The 20,880-nt window shown below is 38.7% G+C and overlaps 1 long non-coding RNA gene across 1 annotated transcript in view; it reads right to left on the reverse strand.

Annotated features, from left to right (window-relative positions):
• Positions 1–11,847: 11,847 nt before the first annotated feature.
• LOC145504894 (uncharacterized) overlaps positions 11,848–20,880 on the reverse strand; it is a 387,770-nt gene continuing 378,737 nt past the window's right edge. The window contains exons 7-8 of the long non-coding RNA XR_014052568.1: positions 20,667–20,722; positions 11,848–15,654 (exon numbers count right to left, since the gene is read on the reverse strand). This is a non-coding gene — a long non-coding RNA (uncharacterized LOC145504894). The remainder of the gene's footprint in view (positions 15,655–20,666; positions 20,723–20,880) is intronic.

Here is a 20,880-nt window from a genome sequence, read left to right on the forward strand (position 1 = left end):
AAAAATTCAGAGCTTTGACAACACATCATGGTGGGACGAGGATTCTCAGACTCCAGATGACCATGCCCCAGACTTTGTTTAAGAGAACTGTTTGCCATTAGAGAGATCCTGTTCAGTCCACAGTGTTAGCACCAGCCCTGAGGTAGGTTGGGGGTTGTGTCTGTAATAATGTCACTTTCAACAAGTAAGACACTGAGATAATAAGAAAGGTGCACTCACGAAGTAACCTGTGGTAATTTTTCTTCTTTGCCCTGAGGAAATTTCAGCCGGGTCTCATAAATTCCCTGAACACTCTTGGCTATTAAGACGGCCTCTGGACATGTTAATCTCCAGGATGTCTCCTATCAATATTTAAATTACCAAGTACCACGTAATGTACTTGGTCATTTCCAAGCTCCACACTGCATTTAGATTTCCAGTTTCTCCCCATTTCCCCAGTTCAGGTCTGCTTCTGGTTAGAAGTCTACAGTGAAGGGAAGATGTATAATTGCCTTTCTTATTCCTGTACCTAGAAATTCGATTCTTTTTCCCCTCACTGAGTAGGTGGCCAATGACATCCCCAGGTTGAAGAGGTCCTAGAGGAAGGAAAGGAGTATGGGGCAGGAAATTTTACTTTTCTGACACTCGTGTGATCTGTGCTGGCTTCCTCCGCCCAGGCTAGTGTTTGAACACTTCTCTCCCACACACTCGGGTGGGACATGCCACATGGGCAGCCCCTTTCCCTTGGCTCTGGCTCGTGGTTCCCCCTCTCTTCCAGCGACTGAGTAGAACATGGCAGCCTGTGCTGGCTGAGGTTCCTTCAGTCCCTGCAGAGAGCCCTCTGGGGCTTCATTTGTAAATGACCCTAGGCAGATGTGCGTACTACAGATCCCTTATCTGGTCTGTGGGAAAGGGGAACCCCTGACCTGCCGTCAGGGAAATGTGGTCCCTTTTCAGATGCACCCCAGGCTCTGCGGCCACGGTCACTTTAGCTGATCTCCAATCTGTAGAGGTTTTCTTTAGGTTTGAATCAAATATACCAGGCTCCCCGATTCTAGGAACCACTTTGAAATCTCTCTAAGTAACGTCTTTGAATCAGCTTTTTTTTTTTTTTTCCTTCCGCTCTGGATTTAGACAGAAAGGGGTATATTTAAACCTAGTGTTACACAGCCACATAAATTGAAGCTGTCTCATAGGCTACTATGAAAGCCCTCCCTTTGCTAAACTGACAAAATTACCCATCAGTCACGCCATCCTTGAGTAGCTCACTAAGACAGCAGGTGTGAGAAGACGTAGTGTTTTAGCAGATGGAATCTGTTAGACAAAGGGACACCGTGATATTCCAGAGTTTGATCCTGTGGGACTAGTACTATCTTGAAATACCAAGTAAGTATAGGAAACAACAGCTTCCTATCCTTTCAGCGGTTAAAGCAATTTTACTTTTCTTCGGTGGTTATGGAGCAACCTTAATAAATAATACAGTTTCCTTGGGTTTTAAAGAACCAGGGATATAAACTAGACGACAGACAGAGTGCATAGTTTTCTTCTTCAGGATAGCTGAGTAAACACACAAGGTCACCTCTCCTCCCTTGCAAAATATCAATGACATCACAGAATAAATAGGTAAATAAATCCTAAAAGGCGCTGGAAAACAGGATACACAGGGTGAAGAGAGTGAAGCTGCCAGAAAAATATAGTGAGGAATGTGTAGAAGATACAAGAAATAAACCAAATGGGACAGACTGACAACAAAAGCCACAAAGACAAAAGAGAGAATGACAGAGAGTCTTCCAGAAAACCGAGTGGATGTCTGAAAGATTCCAGGGAGAACTGGCTGAAGGGTCGCTTATGGCTGCCACACAACATGGGAACAGTCCTGCCCACACCTGCACCCGCTGGGGAACAGATACCAGTAGGAGACGTCTGATACCAAAGGCTGTCAGAAAAGATTCTATGACTGGAAACAAATGCCCTTGCTATGGCAACCACGAGGAAGAACTGGGGTGCCCCTGCACCCAAAGGCAAACACCAATCACACCCACAGCAAAGCCCTCCCAACAGCATGTCAGCTCCTTTTCTAAACAAATTGTGGGTTAAAGAGGAAATCAAAACTGAAAATATAGACAACGTGGAAAACAATGACAATAACAGCACTACACAGCAACATTTATGGGATGCTGCTGTGTGTCATTCTAAAATTAGTGCATGGAATTTCTCCTGAGTTTATTCTGCGATCCTGTTTGTGTTTCTATGACAGACAAACGATGTAGATCTCAAATTCAGTTTTTATGATGAGGCACCTGCATAGATAATAGGGCTTCAAGTTCCACATACCACTTTGGGGTCCCTCTACAAAATCCCTGGCACTAGAGATGTCCTTTCTTGTTATTGTGCTCAGATAGGTACTTTCAGAATCTGAGGGCAATCTGACTGTGACATCTGTCACCTCATTGATCACCAGGGTTGATCTGGCTGATCTGTAGCTAGGCTGGTATCCCCCTTCCCCCTCACCACTGCACATACATCCCTCCTTGAGGTGAATGCTCAGTCAAAGAGGAAAACCTTACCTGATACAGGAGGACCACTCTTCAATCTAAGGTATGTGAGCAGCAGTACTCTCTTGCTAGGATCTCTAAACAAGTTCTCAAGAAAAGTACTTTTAAAAACCCTTCATTTATTTATCTTGGGTGGGGAACTTGCCCTACATCAGCTCATTCTGCCATCTTGAAGAGAATCTCTGAATTAATTACGATTTAAAAATATGCCTAAGTGCGATTTGATTATTTACTTCTCCATGTCTCATTGCTTACCACAAGCACTCCAAGTATACTATTTGCTGTTTCCCAAATCATGCTTTTATTTTGTTGTTGCTGTTACTTATTTCTCCATTCTTTATATATAAAAAATAGATGTTCATCTTTCACAGAATTGTTCAAGCACCACCTTTCCTGTAAAGCCTCACTGGGATCCTCCAGAGGAAGTGAGTAACTCCTCCATGCTTTCATGCCCTTATTTATCACAATGGTATGACAGCACTTCTTCTTTTGTTCTGTAATTATTTAGGTGCCAGTGTTCTCTCTAGGCTATCAGCTCCCTTGAGAGATTGCTGCAATCTAAATAATTTTTTGGAACTGCCAGCACCCAGCATGGTACAAAAGGTAGGTAGCCACAAACTAGAATAAATGAATGACTCTCCAGGTAGAAGAGTAAGTAGTTATGTAAAGGAAAAGCACATTCTGTCCAATTGACAGCAATTGCACCCCACTCCAGTACTCTTGCCTGGAAAATCCCATGGACGGAGGAGCCTGGTGGGCTACAGTCCATGGGGTCGCTAAGAGTTGGACACAACTGAGCTACTTCACTTTCCCTTTCATGCACTGGAGAAGGAAATGGCAACCCACTCCATTGTTCTTGCCTGGAGAATCCCAGGGACGGGGGAGCCTGTCTATGGGGTCGCACAGAGTCGGATATGACTGAAGCGACTTAGCAGCAGCAGCAGCAGACATTCCTAGCAAGTAACGAAAATTGGTTGGAAAAAACTCAGATGCCTAGGGTCAAATGCACAATGTACTGAGAAGTCATTTCAATATATTAGTCAAAGCAGAAACTTGGTTTGTAATATAATTTCTTGTAGCAAATCTTAAAATTAATTGGAAGGAAGAAAAGGCTAAAGGTTAAAGGGGTCAGTGAGGAGTAAATGGCAAACTTCAGAGTTCCTAAGAAAGGTGTGTAGGAAAGCCCTTAGGATGGTTAATAAACTCTAATAATCCTTCCAACCTTCTCCCACAAGCTCCACAGGATGCAATTACCATCCTGCCAGTTCTACCTGGAGTCTCTGAAATATCCACAGCTTGCCCATGGGCTGTCAGGTTTTAAAGTGTAGCAATAGCTTACAAAATAGCCCAGGAACAGTTGCTAAGTGTTCACCTCCTCCTTGATTTTCAGGCATACTTGCCTTCCCCATGAACTGCCCTAGACTGCTCTTGACACATTATTCTGAATGATATTTATTGGGAGCTCCCAATAAAAAGAGGTGTTGCCCTCATCAATACGAATAACAATGCATGACTTTTCTAAAAAGATAATTATCAACCTGCTGCTCAAAATGTAGCAATGAGTTTATTGTTCCAAAGAATTTCTAGGTGTTGACATTTGAAAAATAACTCTGGCTAACAAAGTTACCAGAAAATTTGTAGGTGCTCAACAAATGTATTGAATGAATGACATTAGTATATTTTAATGATATGGGATGGTCTCAGATCGAAGACATTCTGAATTATAGTCCTTATTTGTCCCTTAATATAAGTCATATACAATAAATCCCCAATCTCTAAGAAATAGTTGATTCCAGCTGTAAACCAGTTCAATCAGTGATTTTAAATGAAATCTTTTAAATACTCAAAAATCATTTATCTTACCTCATATTCAAGTGAATTAGCAAGATCAAAGTTATATTTAGAGTCTGTAAGTGAATAAAAATAGATTATAAAAGCATACATACTAGGTGGTACCATGAGCAAAATAATTCAACATTCTTTTTTATCTTTAAAATTATAAATACTATACATTAACCGATAAAATACACCTACCCTAAAACCCTGAATTTCCAGATTCTTTGATAATCATAATTTCTGGTTTACTAGCTGTTATAATTAATGAAAAATAACTATACCCACACCATAACCAGATCACCAATTTTCAAAGAAAGGTAATAAAATATACTTGTGGTTGACTTAAAATAATTTGACTTGTGGATTCAGATGTTACTTTAAGCCATCAGGGTATGTCAAGCTTGTCAATATAAACTTTAGGAATTGAAGAATTATGCTAAAGAAGAGATTTGTTCTCTTTGTATTTCAAAATGAATGGTATTTTATTAACTATTCATCAGCCCAAGTCATACTTCACCCCAAATACAACCTGACTAACCAATTAACAATGTGAGAGCCAGAGACATATTTATTTGGGAACTTAAAAAGGAAGTCATTGGAGATTTTTTTTTTTTAACATAAAAGTTTAAAATGGTGGGGCATGTTCAGTAGGCACAAAGTAATCTTAGAAGATGTAATAGATCTCTAACAACCCACCGGATAAAGTGATTTAAGGTGCATTCAGTGGGCTTGCCCGGGTCACCATATTGCTAAAGTTAACTCTACTTGAGCCTGGTGCTTCTAATCTTATTTTCTTGGTATTTTCTGTCTGGTTCTGTCTTTCTACTTCCCTGATTGGCTTTTATCTTCTTGACTCTTCTCCTACCAGGTGGTAAACAAATCCCTGCTGAGTGGTAAACAAACCTCAAGGCTAGGAGGGCCTCTGGGAGTTGCAGCTGCCACAGTTATAAAAAGAAGTCTAAACTCTTAAAGAGATGAAGAACCTTTAAAGGAAGTGAAGAGCAAAGCCTTGAAGTTTTTCTGCAGTTTCACCATTTGTACTAAAGATGGCTGAAAAGAAGTCAATAAGAGAAAAAGGTAGCTACAGGCAACAGAACATGGAGAAGAATTCAAAACTATGATCTTCAAACATCTTCTCTTGAAAGAAATAACAAAGCCCTAAGTCAAATATTATTTCACTGGCAACCACAGTTTATGCTATTGTAATAAATATTTTTTGTTAAATTTCTATGCTGGTTTGAAGTTTACAAAGCTCTTTCCCATATATTATTTCACTTGCTGGTCACAACCTGCCCCAAACTCCCTTTGGGAGCTTCTCCCTAATCCTTTCTTCACCTAGCTCAGGGTCCTCTGACTAGATCCACACATTATTATCTTTAAGCCCTCATCTGTAAGTGTTCACTGTGATTCTCACATTTATGCATTTCAAATTTTCTCTTGCCATTGACCCATCCTAAACTTATTTGGCATCTAAGATCAAGCTCATAATACTGCTTCTGAAAAGCCTTCCCTGGTGAGCCACCTGGAGGAATCTCACCTTCTTTTCTGTGCTATGACAATCAATGACCATTAATGTCACTTAATAACAATCATGTTCTGTGTCTCATTAGATCTGTCCTATTGTTGTCATTTTGAAATCTGCTATTATTTGAATTTTTCCCACCAGGTCTTACCTCCATAATTGAACTATAAATCTCATGAGATCAGGACTGAGAACCCGAACAGTTAATTTGCACAGGATACAATCAAGAGCCCCTCCGACAGTGTAAGCTTTGGTGGCAGAATATTAGGAGGCAGAGGTGATTCACGGACTATTAGTGTCTCCAGGGAGCAGGGAGCAGAATGAAGAGTTCATGCATTGCTCTGCCACATGTGTTGTTCTACTTAATTGTAAGTTTCTTAAAAGTAGAGACCGAGTGTTATTAATAGAATGTATTTCATTGAATTAAACCAGAAATAAGGGAATAAGGAGGAAGGTGGTCAAGCAATAATTTAGAAATCAGAGTAGATAGTAAAGCATGCCTACAGTAAGTACTAGGAATATAGGACTAAGTAAACAAGGGAAAGAAATTCTGGAAACAAAAAAAGTAGTCGTGTGGCAGGACAAATGATGAATGCTTAGTTCAAATCTCCAAACAAATGGCTTCAGACTTAAGTGGGAAGAATTCAGAGATCTAAGAGTCAGTTGAATGACAAAGTGTTTTGGGCAGGAGAGATTTGAAGGACTTCCGTCCAGGACTGCTTGCAACAGTATTAAAGATCATGGAATAGAATGGGTCAGGAAGTAGAAGCTGTGTTTTCTGTAACTGGAATTCCAGCAAAGTGGACTGCCTATAGCAAGGACTCAATAGACATGTACTCAGTTGAGTTATTGAGGTATAGACATTATTTTGTGTGTGTGTGTACATTTGTATTACCACATCAAGGTTTACTATTTATTCTAAGGTTGACAGGTCAACCTGATTCAGGCAGGAAAAGCTTTTGTCAGTGTGGGAAGAATCCAATGTGGGAAGCAGACACTACATACCACATCCTACCCTCGCTATGGCACAATTCTTGGGAGAGTCTATCATTTGCAGTTCCTCCTTCTTTAACTTATACGTTAGGAATTCACCACTCAGTTCAAGACTTAGTTGTCTCTAATGACTCCTGGAATCATGGAACACACTCTGATGGTTATTAAAATGTTGAGGCAAATAAACTGAGTAGCAGATCCATGTCAGCAGACCCATGGAGAATTTTTACCTAAGGAAGTAATGTACTAAAAGCAATGATCACACTTGTTGGTAACAAAAAATTTAATTGCAGAAACTTATTTTAAAAAATAGATTGTATTGTTACAATCTACAATGTCCAGTTACCAAAGTTACTCTCATCCTAGCATGCTTTTGTAAAATTCTATTGAAGTGAGAAATCTGTTATTGTGCTTTGATGGCTTTTTCCAGTTTTATGTATCATTGTACACAAATTGCTACCCAACAATTAATAGCTTAGAATAACAGAATATATTTGTTATCTCTCAGAGTTTCTGTGGGTCAGGAATCTGAGCATGGCTTAGCTGGATGGTCTGACTGGGGATCTTTTATGAGGTTGCAGTCATGACATTGGCCAGGGCAGCTATCATCAGAGTTTTGACTGGGGTTGGAGCATCCACTTCTAATATGTCTCACTCTCACGGCTGGCAAATAAGTGCTGGTTGCAGATGCCTCATATTGCCATATAGGCCTTTCCAACATGGGAACACTGGAGAGTCCTTATAACATGACAAGCAATTCAAGAGAACAAGGCAGAGTGGCAATGTCTCATGTGATGTATTTCAGAAGACATACACCTTCACTTCTGCTGCATACTATTGACCATAAAGGCAACTCTAATATAACATGGATAAGGACTATACAAAGACATCATTACCAGTCAGGGAAGATCACTGGGGACCCATCTTGGAGTCTTCCTACCTCACATGTGATATAAACTGATAAACAAACAAAAAAAAAATCACCTTTTGGCAAGGTTTATTTTTCAGAAATATTCAGTTAAAATAGTGTCTAACAATAGTACTTTTAGCTATATCTGTACTATTATTCTCAAAGACTCAGGAGTACAGAATTTGAAATAAGTAATTTTAAAGTCATCAAATTCTTTAAAAAGTTATTTGAGAACTAATGGAGTGGACAATAAAGTTTTCACCAGAAAATGTGGTGAGAAAATGTCAGTCTCCTTTGTTGGGTTGGGAGCACCAAGAATTTCAGAGACCCATTGTGAACCATGGCTAAAACCAACACAAGTTTATCACAAAGGGGCCCTAGTCAGAGCTAAACAGTATTCATGTGTCTTTGTAGTAAAAAATGGGAATCTTCCTCCTTTCCTTCTATAAAAATGAAAATAGAAGATTTTGTGATATAAACTGACATTCATTAACAGTAAAAGATAATTACTTCAAATTGACTAAACTTCTAGCAAAATGCTTCTCCATTATACGAAACATTACAGCTAAGATGGATTGAGCCCAGAGAGTAAACCAGGATCCCAAGGGTTAAAAATATTTAGCATTCAATTGCTAGTTCACTTCTTGCCCTCTGATAACCAGGAACAAAATTGCTTTTCTGTTGCATAAAGTATCTTTCAAATTCAATTGCTTATCTCCTCATTCATTCAAGAAAGAGAGACCTCAGATTTACAGGAACCAGAGCCCATAATACAAATATAGTATATTAAACATACAGCAGACATCTTGGGAAAAATAACCAAAACACAGTCTATTGATTTTAACCTTCTATATCAAGGTATTCTCCAGTGGTCTCAACTGGATGCTGGCTATGAGAAATTCCAATTATTTGAATTTCTATATATAGGATAAGCATTTAGTTATCAACACACACCATAAAACATATTTTCATCTGTTATTAAAGCACTATTACTATGTGGAATTGAATGTATCTCTACTGTGAACTCGACTGCCAGTGAAGCGGGCAAGGCAGCTTTTTCTGTAGAGATTCCCTTTGCAGACCTGTTTTATGAGCACAGTCCTGTAGCAACCTTTGGATTAGCTTTTGGATAGATAAAATAAAACATCATGAAGAGATTTTTGATAGTCCTTCTTCTTCCCTTACTCCCTTTCTCCTCCTCATATGCAACTTTCCATTGCCTTGGTTTTAAAGAGCTGATTTACTGTTAAAAATTGCTTTTCTATGGTAATCACTATGCCCCATGACTGCAAGCCTGTACAAACTCTTCTGGGGCAGGGCGATCTCTTACAGAGCCCTGAGCTCACTTAATCTCAGCAAAATACCAAACAGTGGGGCTGAGATGTACATGACTTCTTATTGCACTGATTTCAATTTTGATTAAAACAAGTTTGCAGACTAGGAAATGGAGCCAAATTAAATGTATTTTTAGAATGGCATGGACGTTAGTGATATCAGTGTTTGTGAGAATCTCCTAAAGAGCATCACTGCTCTTCATGGTTCAGAGACTGGCAGAATTGGAGCAGGATGGAGAGGAGAGATGAGCAAGAGGACCAGAGGGGAAGGAGAGCTGGTTTCATCAGAAAGGTTAAAAAAAAAATCGAATTCATATCCTATTTCTGCAAGAACCGAGCAGTTGATTTCTGAGAAAGCTTCATGGGTTTCCCGTGTACTTCTATGGATGATTTGCCCATAGCTGACTGACTGCAGAGCGGCAAAGAAAGCCAGACTCAGGGCTTTAATAGGTTGAACTTTCATTTTACTGTAAAACTTTAAAAATCTTATGGTTTATGTCAGACTATAAAAGTGTAAATAAAAATGCAGAAATGAAGTTTAAAAAGAAGGAAATAAAAGTCATTCACAACCCCAGAATAACAACTACTAACAACCTGGTGCTTCTTTGTCCAGAGTTTTCTATGTGAATGGAAATAATGCTATCTATACAATTCTATATCCTATGTTGTTCACTAATATTATTTTTCCATTTCCTTATTGTATAACAATTATTTGATGTCTTTAGCTATGAAATAATTCATCATACAAATGTACCAAAATTTCTTGACCATTTTGGTTTCATTTAATGTTTTACCTTTAAACAAACATAATATAAAATTCTTCAATAAACAACTTTGCATATACATTTTCTTACTTCTGTTGTCTCAGAAAGGATTTCTAAGTTAGAAATATATAACTGCAATTTATTTTGGTAAAGATATTCTCCAAAATGATCATTTACTCAATAAATAACTTAAAGGAAAAGAATATGAAATCTAATCAAGCTCAGAAAAGCTTGTACCCAAATTTATGGCAAAATGCCTTGGTGACATTTATGCTTTGGTGACATTTATGCCTTGGTGTACTTGCTTTTATTTTTTAACCCTTTCTTTTATTCAAGTATAATTTATGTACAATGAAAAGTTCAGATTTTAAGTTTGATGAGTTTTGACAAATGAATAATCCTTATAACTGTGGCCGCATATATACCCACATAACCATATCCCTATCAATATATAGCATATTTCCATCACCCCGGAAAGTTCTCAAGTGCCCCTTCTCTGTCAACGTCCATACCCAGAAGAAATTACTGTGATTTTTTTTTTACTATAGATTAGTTTTACCTGTTATAGATCTTCATACACAGTGTTTTCTTATGTGTCTTGTTTCTTTCCTTCAGCATGTTTTTGAGATTCATTCATGTTGCTGCATATATTAGTATTTAATTCCTTTTTATTGTTTCTTTTTCTTTTTACAAATAGATGATTTTAAGTGGCCTAAGAAAACTTAATTTTATTTATTTTTTTACAATTTTTATTGGACTGTAATTGCTTTAAAATGTTGTGTTAAGTTTCTGCTGTACAATGAAGTGAATCAGCTATGTGTGTACATATATCCCCTCCTTCTTGGACCTCTCTACTCCTCCCCACAACAGATCTGACTCATCTAGATTATCAAAGAGTATCAAACTGAGCTTCCTGTGCTTTATAGCAGGTTCCAATTAGCTATCTATTTTACACACGGTAGTGTATATATGTTTTTATTGTTGAGTAGTATTGTATGACTATACTAAATTGGTCTGTTCATTCTCCTGCTGGTGGAAATTTGGGTTGCTTCCTGTCAGGGGACAGCTAAAGCTGCTCTGAAATTCTCTTTAGACATATGATTTCATTTTTCTTGGTACACACCTAGGATTACAATTTCTAGGTCATAAGGTAGGTTATGCTTAACTTTATAAGAAACTGCCAAACTATATTCTAGGCAGTTGTACCATTTTACACTCCCTCCAGCAATGTTTACGAATTTCAGTTGCTCTATCTTCTAACCAATATTTACTATTCACAGGCTTTTTAATTTCAGCCATTCTAGTACCTGTAAAGTGGTGTCTAATTCTGACTATATTTGAATTTCCTTTGTGACTAATAATGTCAAGCAGTTTTTTTAATATACTAATTTACCATATTTTCTTGTAAAGAGTCTGAACTGTTCAAACTTTTCAAGCAGTTTTTTTAATATACTAATTTACCATATTTTCTTGTAAAGAGTCTGAACTGTTCAAACTTTTTGCCAATTTTTTTTTATTATTGAATGGAAGAAATGTGTTAATATAGCTGGATTTGAGGTCTTTAATATGCATATTTATTTTATTTAATTAAGTATTTAACATATAATATACATTAAATGGGGCTCCCTGGTAACTCAGCTGGTAAAGAATCTGCCTGCAATGCAGGAGAGCCCAGTTTGATTCCTGGGTCAGGAAGATCCCCTGGAGAAGGGATAGGCTACCCAGTCTGGTATTCTTGGGTTTCCCTGGTGGCTCAGACAATAAAGAATCCACCTGCAATGCAGGAGACCTGGGTTCAATTCCTGGGTTGGGAAGATCCCCTGGAGGAGTACCTGGCGATCCACTCCAGTATTCCTGCTTGGAGAATCCCCATGGACAGAGGAGCCTGGTGGGCTACAGTACATGGGGCTGTAGAGAGTTGGACACGACTGAGTGACTAAGCACAGCACATATATTAAATATATAATATTTTATTACAGTCTGTGGCTCATCTAATCATTTTCACACCAGTTTCCTTTTCATGAGCAAAAGTTTTTCATTTTACAAAGTATATTTTATCATTATAAAAAAAATTCTTGCTTGTTTATCCTGTTTATAAAATCTTTGTTTGCCCCCAAACGATTGTTAAGCTTCGTAGTTTCAAACTTTACATTAAAATCTAAGATTAATATTGGATTAATTTTTGTGTAGGGTATGAAATAAGGCCAAAATATATATGATTATCCATATTAATTTCTAGGTGTTTCAGAACTAGTTTTTTTTGACAATTTTTATATTAGTTGCTTTGGCACTTTTTTTGAAAAATCTATTCACTTACAAGTGCAGGTCTATTCCTGGAGTCTCTTTTCCATTGATTAACTCATGAACAATTCCAAGCAACAGCTATTTGATTCCAGAGTCCCCACTCCCACATATCTCTCCAACTGCACCAGCCAAGGCATTCCCTTCCACTGGGATCCCATCACAGCTCATCGCATGTTCAACAACTGCACCACAGGAGCAAGCCAAGGGCAATCAGGACTCTACCTACTACCTGTGATGGAGTCCTCATTACCATCTGACAGTAGATGCTCCAGCTCCAAAATCCCATTTTAAAGTCTACTTCCTAGGACGACTCCTGGAACTAACTGGACAGACATTCAAACAGAGACTTGCATCTACCAGGCTTATTGGGAAGTACTCTTGGGAATGATGGCTGCAGGGGGCAGGGAAGAGAGAGAAGCAGGAATGGATGGAAAGAGGAGTTGAACTACAGAGCAGAGGTCTCAGCCATTTCAACTCTGTGGTTAGCTAGGGATCTGGGAATCCCCTTCAGAGGTATATCACATTGAGGCAAGGGAGGGCCAAGCTTTGAACAACTGAATCAATCAGTTACTTGCTGTGGGCTGCCACCGAGAAGGGTACATAACCTTGGGTGAAGAAGCTCCCCTCCACAGACAATAACCTTGTCCAAATAAAAACACTGGCCTTGTTACCTGCAGAATCAAGGGAAAAAATACTGAAAATTTGCTACCAGTTTATCAACACAAGTGTAGATGTCTACCATGGTACTCCTGGGCCATAAGCAGACACGGTAAGTAAAAGGGGTAAAGATAGGTTAATCCACTGAGTTTGTTGGTCCAAACATAGGTCTTGAGAAAGAGCCTTGAATTCAGGAATTTTAGGGGGATATGATTCAAGGAAGTACAAGCTGGGGAAGGACAACTGAGACAGAAAAGGGAGAAAACCCAGTAAATGATATGTCAATGAATAAGTTATCATTGTGGGAAACTGGAGCTCAATTCTATTGGAATGGCTTCCCTGGTGGCTCAGTGGTAAAGAATCTGCCTGCCAATGCAGAAGACCATCTGCCAGTAGATGTTCCATCTCTGGGTCGGGAAGATCCCCTGGAGGAGGGCATGGCAACCAACTCCAGTGTTCTTGCCGGGAAAATCCCCTGGACAGATGGGCCTGGTGAGCTACAGTCTATGGGGGTTGCAAAGAGTCAGATACAACTTAGCAACTGGGCAGGCACAGGACTCAGTTCTGCTGGAATCTAGTAGAATATTCCTCAAAATGTCTCATAGAGGGGTGAGAAAGTTAGAGTACTGATCTGCCAATTTCAATTCTCATGGCTTGAGGGCTGCCCCAGAGATGCTTCCTGGCTACCTTACTAAACAAAGTTCAAAAAGTAGAGATATACAAGTATCTGAGGTAGAAAGCATTCAGTACTTTCGTGCTCAGTTCATTGGTCTAGGGGACATCAGTTGGATAACTGCTCCAGCCACCAATACTACATTCAAATTTACTCTAGAGATGGCAGGCATGGGTAGAAGAGCTAAGGACTTTTACAGAATGAAGAGACCCACTACCAATCAAGGAGCTCTTGCTGCCCATTATCATAGCATGAATCTGGAGAGTTGGGGGAGAAGTATAACCAAGATAAGTGTCACTACAAGTGCAGTTGTCATAGTGTTTGCTTGTACTTCTCCTCCACTGGCAGGTTTTACTGTTTTATGGAGATGATATAAGCACATTAACATGTCTTTATTTATGTGCTTACTTTGGAAGAGTATAGTTCACTAAATAATAACATATGATAGTGGATGACATAATCTTCTACAAGATGACAATGTTCTAAAGATGTTACATATATCATCTCAATGAATCTCAAACACTGGAAATGGGTTTAGTACAAATATTACTCCATATTATAGATCAGGCATTTGAGGCATAGAGAAATTGTTTTTAGTCAGTTATTGTTATGACAATACTGCAAAACAAACAATACAAAATCTCAGTGACTTACAACAACAAAGATTTCTTTTTCTCACTAATAAGTTTATGGGTTGTCTAGGAAGGCTCTGTGAACGAAATTGGGATTAGTTGATCAGGCTCCAGGCTGCAAATTGAACTCAGAGCATGCTCTTCTCATGGCTAATAGCAGAAGCATGAGAGACCAAACCAAATCATTTAACATTGGTACTCTCTGCTATTAACATTCTGATCAAAGCTTCCTCTTAATATCTTGAACAGAGTAAATGACACAGCCAAAACTGACATCACTGGAGTAGAAAAATATGGGACCCCTCTGCCCCAACCAAGGAGGAGCTGAAACAAAGTGAAACTTTGTAGAACACTAATGTAATCTACCAGCAACATTAAAATAATTTGCTTTGGTCACTAATAAATGGTAGAACAAGACCAAAATCCAGTTTTGTTTTGTTTTTTTTTAATCCCTGCTCTAAACTTTTACAATATTCTGACTCATTTGGCCGGACTAAAAGGAACTGGTGGAAATTTGGTGACACTTAAAAGCTAGACTTTTAGAAATATATTTCTAAAATAATCTGTATATACTGAGTGACTGGTGGAAAGGTAGGAGAATGGGAAAAATAGGTTCTACTCTTAGTATTTCATAGGGCATAATTCAATGACTTAACTGCGAATTGCTAGTAAGTTAAAACAAATGATCAAAGAATGTCCAATAATAATGATTTCAGGGACCTGGCTTCAAGTCTCTGGTACTGTACTGATAGTAGCAGTACTGCTGCTGCTTAAATAGGTGGACTCAATATGGTTTCTGGTCTGTTTAAGCCTCAGCTTCCTCCACTGAAAAATAAGGGATGGTACTTAGTGCACTTGAACTCCATGCTTTTAATAAGCCCTTCAGGCTGATTTGAGAGAACTTTTGAAAGAGACCTCCTCCTACCATGCCTCCATATATGTAGGTAGCTAGAAATGCAAAATTGGGGTGAGCACCAACTACTTTAAATCAGTAATAATGATTTAAAAATCAGACTGGATATTCAGAATATATAAAGAACTCATACAGCTCATAGCAAAAAAAAAAAAAAAAGAGTAATTAAAAAATGGAAAAAGAGCCTGAATAAACATTTCCTAAAGAAGATAATCAAATGTTTAATAGGTATCTGAAAAGGTGCTCAACGTCATTATTTATTCAGTTCAGTTCAGTTCAGTTGCTCAGTCATGTCCGACTCTTTGTGACCCCATGGACTGCAGCATACCAGGCCTCTGTGTCCGTCACCAACTCCCAGAGCTTGCACAAACTCATGTCCATTGAGTCAGTGGTGCCATCCAACCATCTCATCCTCTGTTGTCCTGTTCTCCTCCTGCCTTCAATCTTTCCCGGTACCAGGGTCTTTTCCAATGAGTCAGGTCTTCACATCAGGTGACCAAGTATTGGAGTTTCAACTTCAGCATCAGTCCTGCCAACGAATATTCAGGACTGATTTCCTTTAGGATTGATTGGTTTGATCTCCTTGCATTAGGAAATGAAAATGAAAACCACAATGAGATATTACCTCACGTCTGTGAGAAGAGCGAGCGTGAAAAAGACAGGAGACAAATGCTGACACGGAAGTACAGAAAAGGGAATCCTTGTATACTGTTAGTGGGAATGTAAATTGCTGTAGCCACTATGGAAAATAGTAAGGATCTTTCTCAAAAATTTAAAAATAGCACTACTATATGATCTACAATTCCACTGCTGAGTATAATTGAAGGAAATGAAATCCCTCTGTCAAAGAGATATCTGTACCCCCACGTTCATTATAACGTTGTTTATAATAGTCAAGAGAAGAAAACAACTTAAGTGTCATTGACAGGCGAGTGTATAAAGAAAATGTTAAATTAATGTATAAAGAAAAAAAAAATATATAAATTTACAAATGAGTATACACACACACACACACACACACACACACACACACATATATATATATACATACACTAACTGGAAAAGACCCTGTTGCTGGGAAAGATTGAGGCAGGAAGAGAAGGGGACAACAGAGGATGAGATAGTTGGATGGCATCACCGACTCAATGGATATGAGTTTGGGCAAACTCTGAGAGATAGTGAAGGATGGGGAAGCCTGGTGTGCTACAGTCCATGGGGGCACAAAGAATTGGACAAAACTGAGTGGCTGAACAACAGAATATATACACTCACCACACTGGAGTACTATTCAGTCATAAAAGAGAAGGAAATCTTGTCATTTGTGACAATATGGGTGGATCTTGAAGTCATAATGCTAAGAGAAGTGAAAGTCACTCAGTTGTGTCTGACTCTTTGCAACCCCATGGACTATACATTCCATGGAATTCTCCAGGCCAGAATACTGGAGTGAGTAGCCTTTCCCTTCTCCAGGAGATCTTTCCAACCCAGGCTTGAACCCAGGTCTCCTGCATTGCAGGCGGATTCTTTACCAGCTGAGCCACAAGGGAAGCCCAAATGCTAAGTGAAATAAGTCAGAAGAAGACAAATACTGTATGATCTCACATGTGGAATCTAAAACAAATATAGAAAAAGAGATCAGATTTGTGGTTTCCAGAGGCATGGGTGAGGGATGGGGGAATTGGGTGAAGGTGATCAAAAGATACACACTTCCAGTTATAAGTATAAGTAAGTTAAATATGGACGTAATGTATAACATGATGACTAATTAACAATGCTGCATGGTCTGTTTGAAAGTTGCTAAGAGAATAAATCCTAAACAGTCTCATCACAAGGAAAAAAATTTACAACCATATGAGGTTATGGATGCTAACTAAACTTACTGTGGTGAGAATCTCACAATATTTACACAAGTCAAGTCACTATACTGTACACCTTAACCTTATATGGAGCTGTACATCAATTATATCTAAATACAACTGGAAAAAATAAGTTTGGGGGATACCTTTCACAAAACAAAGATCTTACAAACCTGACTATAATGAATTTTCCTTAACTCTTTCTTAATTTATAAGAATATGTTAGAATTTTCTACAAATTCTCAAATTCCTTCCTGACGTTGGATGTTTAACTTGACAGAAAGTTAGCTGAATCAAAAATTTCAAGCACACTTTTTCGGGAAAGTCTGTAGTTTACACAAAGTATTATTTGGTTTTCATGAGCTATTCTACCAAAGGGCAATGAAATACCATTCCAAGAATATCTCAAATATCAAAGAAAGGAAAGGCCCTGTTGACTTTTTTCTTCTCAAAATGATTAAGAAAAGAAGAACTATTAGGATTGTTCCATGTACACAGCAGACTTAGGTGAAGGGAGAAACACTGCCCCGGGGGCTCTACAAGGCCTGATATCTCACAGGCAGGATTCCAGACTGTGACATCCTTGAGGCCTTGCAACATGTATTTTTCTCATGTGTGTTTCTTATAGTACCTAGTAATGGTTTGCATATTGAAAGTTTCAAAGGAAGTTCTGTTGAATGAATGAATCAACAATTGAAAATAAAACTCAATGACTGTTGTTCTTTTTGTATCCACATAAGTCACAGTGAATATAGACTGGAGATCAAGTAGAAGAAAGACTTTTAAGTAGATACGATTCCTTCTTCTTAAGCATAGTGACCAGATATTTATAAGATCAAGGGAAACAAAAGAGTGACTGGATACTGATAGGTCACTGACATCTATATGTATATAAACCCCATAATTGTCCCCCCAAGAACAGCCAAGGTGAATCCCAAGATGGAGACCCAGGCGAATCCTCAAGATAAATGACCACATAGATCCTCCCAATGCCAGAACATTTAACACAGGGTTTCACCTATGGATCCTGCTTCTTAAAATGCCACTTCTAAAATTAAGCTTCTTAAAATGCCACTCTCAGCAAGCATGCCTCTTTCTACTGAAGAGTCAAAAATGTTCCAAGTAACTTTTCAAGTAAAATCCATTCTCTTCTCCCATTTGATCGAGTATTGTCTCCTAATTGGCATCACTTCACTTATCCAGTCTTACTTGCAGTCGGACAGTTCTACCTCTTACCAAGTTCTACATTTTACCAGCTGTGTGACTTTGATCAATTTATTTCCCTGCTCTGAGACTGTTCTTATTATTGTACTACAACCATGTCAATTTCCTTGCCACCCGTTACTCATACTAGACTCATTTCTTTCTTTCTTTTTTTTTTAATTTTAAAGCATAATATGCATAACATAAAATTCACCTACTTTTAAATTTATTACTCATTTTTCAGTAAGTTTCCCTAGTTGTGCAACCATCACCATAAGGTGGTCTTAGAAAATTTTCATCACCCCAAGAAGATCCTTCATGCTCATTTACAGTTAACCCCATTCCCATCTGCATCCCCATTCTCTGTCTCCACAGACTTGACTTCTCTGGGCATTTAATATAAATGGAATCATAAAATATATGGTCTTTTGTGTTTGGGTTCTTTCACTTAACATAATATACCAGACACATTTTTGCCTTCATCTTTTGCAGGTTCTCTCTCATACCTTCACCCTTCCTTTCCACTAACTTAAATCCTTGTTATTGTTGACAATGTTGTTTTGAGGTACATAACACTTTTATAATGTCATCATAGATTCATTTCAATTCAGAATTTCTATCATCTTTACTCTGAATCTCCCTGGGACCTCTAGGCTTGAGTTCCATTAGTTGATCCACACAGTTATCTTATTTTTCCTGCTGAGAAAAATAAAAACTCTTTACAGAAAATGTTAGACACATTTGGGAACAAAATAAATGTTCCTTGAAAAAAATAATGAACTGGGCATGTCTATGAACACTTCCTTTTACCATGATCAGTTTCCAAGAACCATGCTCACATAGGGCTTATTTTAAGAGATCATTTGATTTAGCTTTAGGAGGGAAAGATTTGGATGCCTGACCTGCTGACTTCTATGTCTCTTATGTCAAAATAGCTGCTAGGACACTAGGCATAACCCATGGTTTTCAGAGACCCTATTCTCTTACTGTCAGTTCTCCCACAAATCTCCAAACTTTAGAAACTGCCAGTTCCTTAAGGATGAACTCAATGCCTGATGATCAATCTTTGTTCCCACCTTAGTCCATGCACTCATCTCACATGCTAGTAAAGCAATGGTCAAAACTCTCCAAGCCAGCCTTCAGCAATATGTGAACCGTGAACTTCCAGGTGTTCAAGCTGGTTTTACAAAAGGCAGAGGAGCCAGAGATCAAATTGCCAATATCCTCTGGATCATCGAAAAAGCAAGAGAGTTCCAGAAAAACATCTATTTCTGCTTTATTGACTATGCCAAAGCCTTTGACTGTGTGGATCACAATAAACTGCGGAAAATCTGAAAGGGATGGGAATACCAGACCATCTGACCTGTCTCTTGAGAAACCTGTATGCAGGTCAGGAAGCAACAGTTAGAACTGGACATGGAACAACAGACTGGTTCCAAATAGGAAAAGGAGTACATCAAGGCTGTATATTGTCACCCTGCTTATTTAACTTATATGCAGAATACATCATGAGAAATGCTGGGCTGGAAGAAACACAAGCTGGAATCAAGATTGCCAGGAGAAATATCAATAACCTCAGATGTGCAGATGATGTCACCCTTATAGCAGAAAGTGAAGAAGGACTAAAGAGCCTCTTGATGAGAGTGAAAGAGGAGAGTGAAAAAGTTGGCTTAAAGCTCAACATTCAAAAACTAAGATCATGGCATCTGGTGCCATCACTTCATGGGAAATAGATGGGGAAACAGTGGAAACAGTGTCAGACTTTATTTTTTTGGGCTCCAAAATCACTGCTGATGGTGATTGCAGCCATGAAATTAAAAGACGCTTACTCCTTGGAAGGAAGGTTATGACCAACCTAGATAGTATATTTAAAAGCAGAGACATTACTTTGCCAACAAAGGTCCATCTAGTCAAGGCTATGGTTTTTCCAGTGGTCACGTATGGATGTGAGAGTTGGACAGTGAAGAAAGCTGAGCGCCGAAGAATTGATGCTTTTGAACTGTGGTGTTGGAGAAGCCTCTTGAGAGTCCCTTGGACTGCAAGGAGATCCAACCAATCCATCCTAAAGGAGATCAGTCCTGGGTGTTCATTGGAAGGACTTATGTTGAAGCTGAAACTCCAATACTTTGGCCACCTCATGCGAAGAGTTGACTCATTGGAAAAGACTCTGATGCTGGGAAGGATTGGGGGCAGGAGGAGAAGGGGATGACAGAGGATGAGATGGTTGGATGGCATCACTGACTCGATGGACATGGGTTTGGGTAAACTCCGGGAGTTGGTGATGGACAGGGAGGCCTGGTGTGCTGGGATTCATGGGGTCGCAAAGAGTCAGACACGACTGAGCGACTGAACTGAACTGATTCTCTTATCGTCAGTTCTCCCGCAAATCCCCAATTTTTAGAAACTGCCAATTCCTTAAGGATGAACTCAATGCCTGATGATCAGTCTTTGTTCCCACCTCAGTCCATAGCCACTTCCTTGTAGAGAGTGGGTGATGAATCAATCTATCTAATAAATGAATACATGAGTACATACACAAGCGATCCTCTCAAATGATCAAGAAGGATGTGGCCACACCAATCTCCAGAGGCCTAGATAGACAGAAGTCAGTATTAGCTTTAGTTGAGAATTCTAGTACAGATGTTATAAATGCTAAGTAAAGACTCATTCTTATTGCACATCAATTTGTCAGAATGCAAATAAAAAATGTAGAAATTTAGCCATGGAGACATCAAGACAAAGTACAGCC

This window comes from Giraffa tippelskirchi, chromosome 5 (assembly GCF_054371585.1).
Source record: "Giraffa tippelskirchi isolate mGirTip1 chromosome 5, T2T-mGirTip1v1.2.pri, whole genome shotgun sequence".
Classification (NCBI taxonomy): Eukaryota; Metazoa; Chordata; class Mammalia; order Artiodactyla; family Giraffidae; genus Giraffa; species Giraffa tippelskirchi.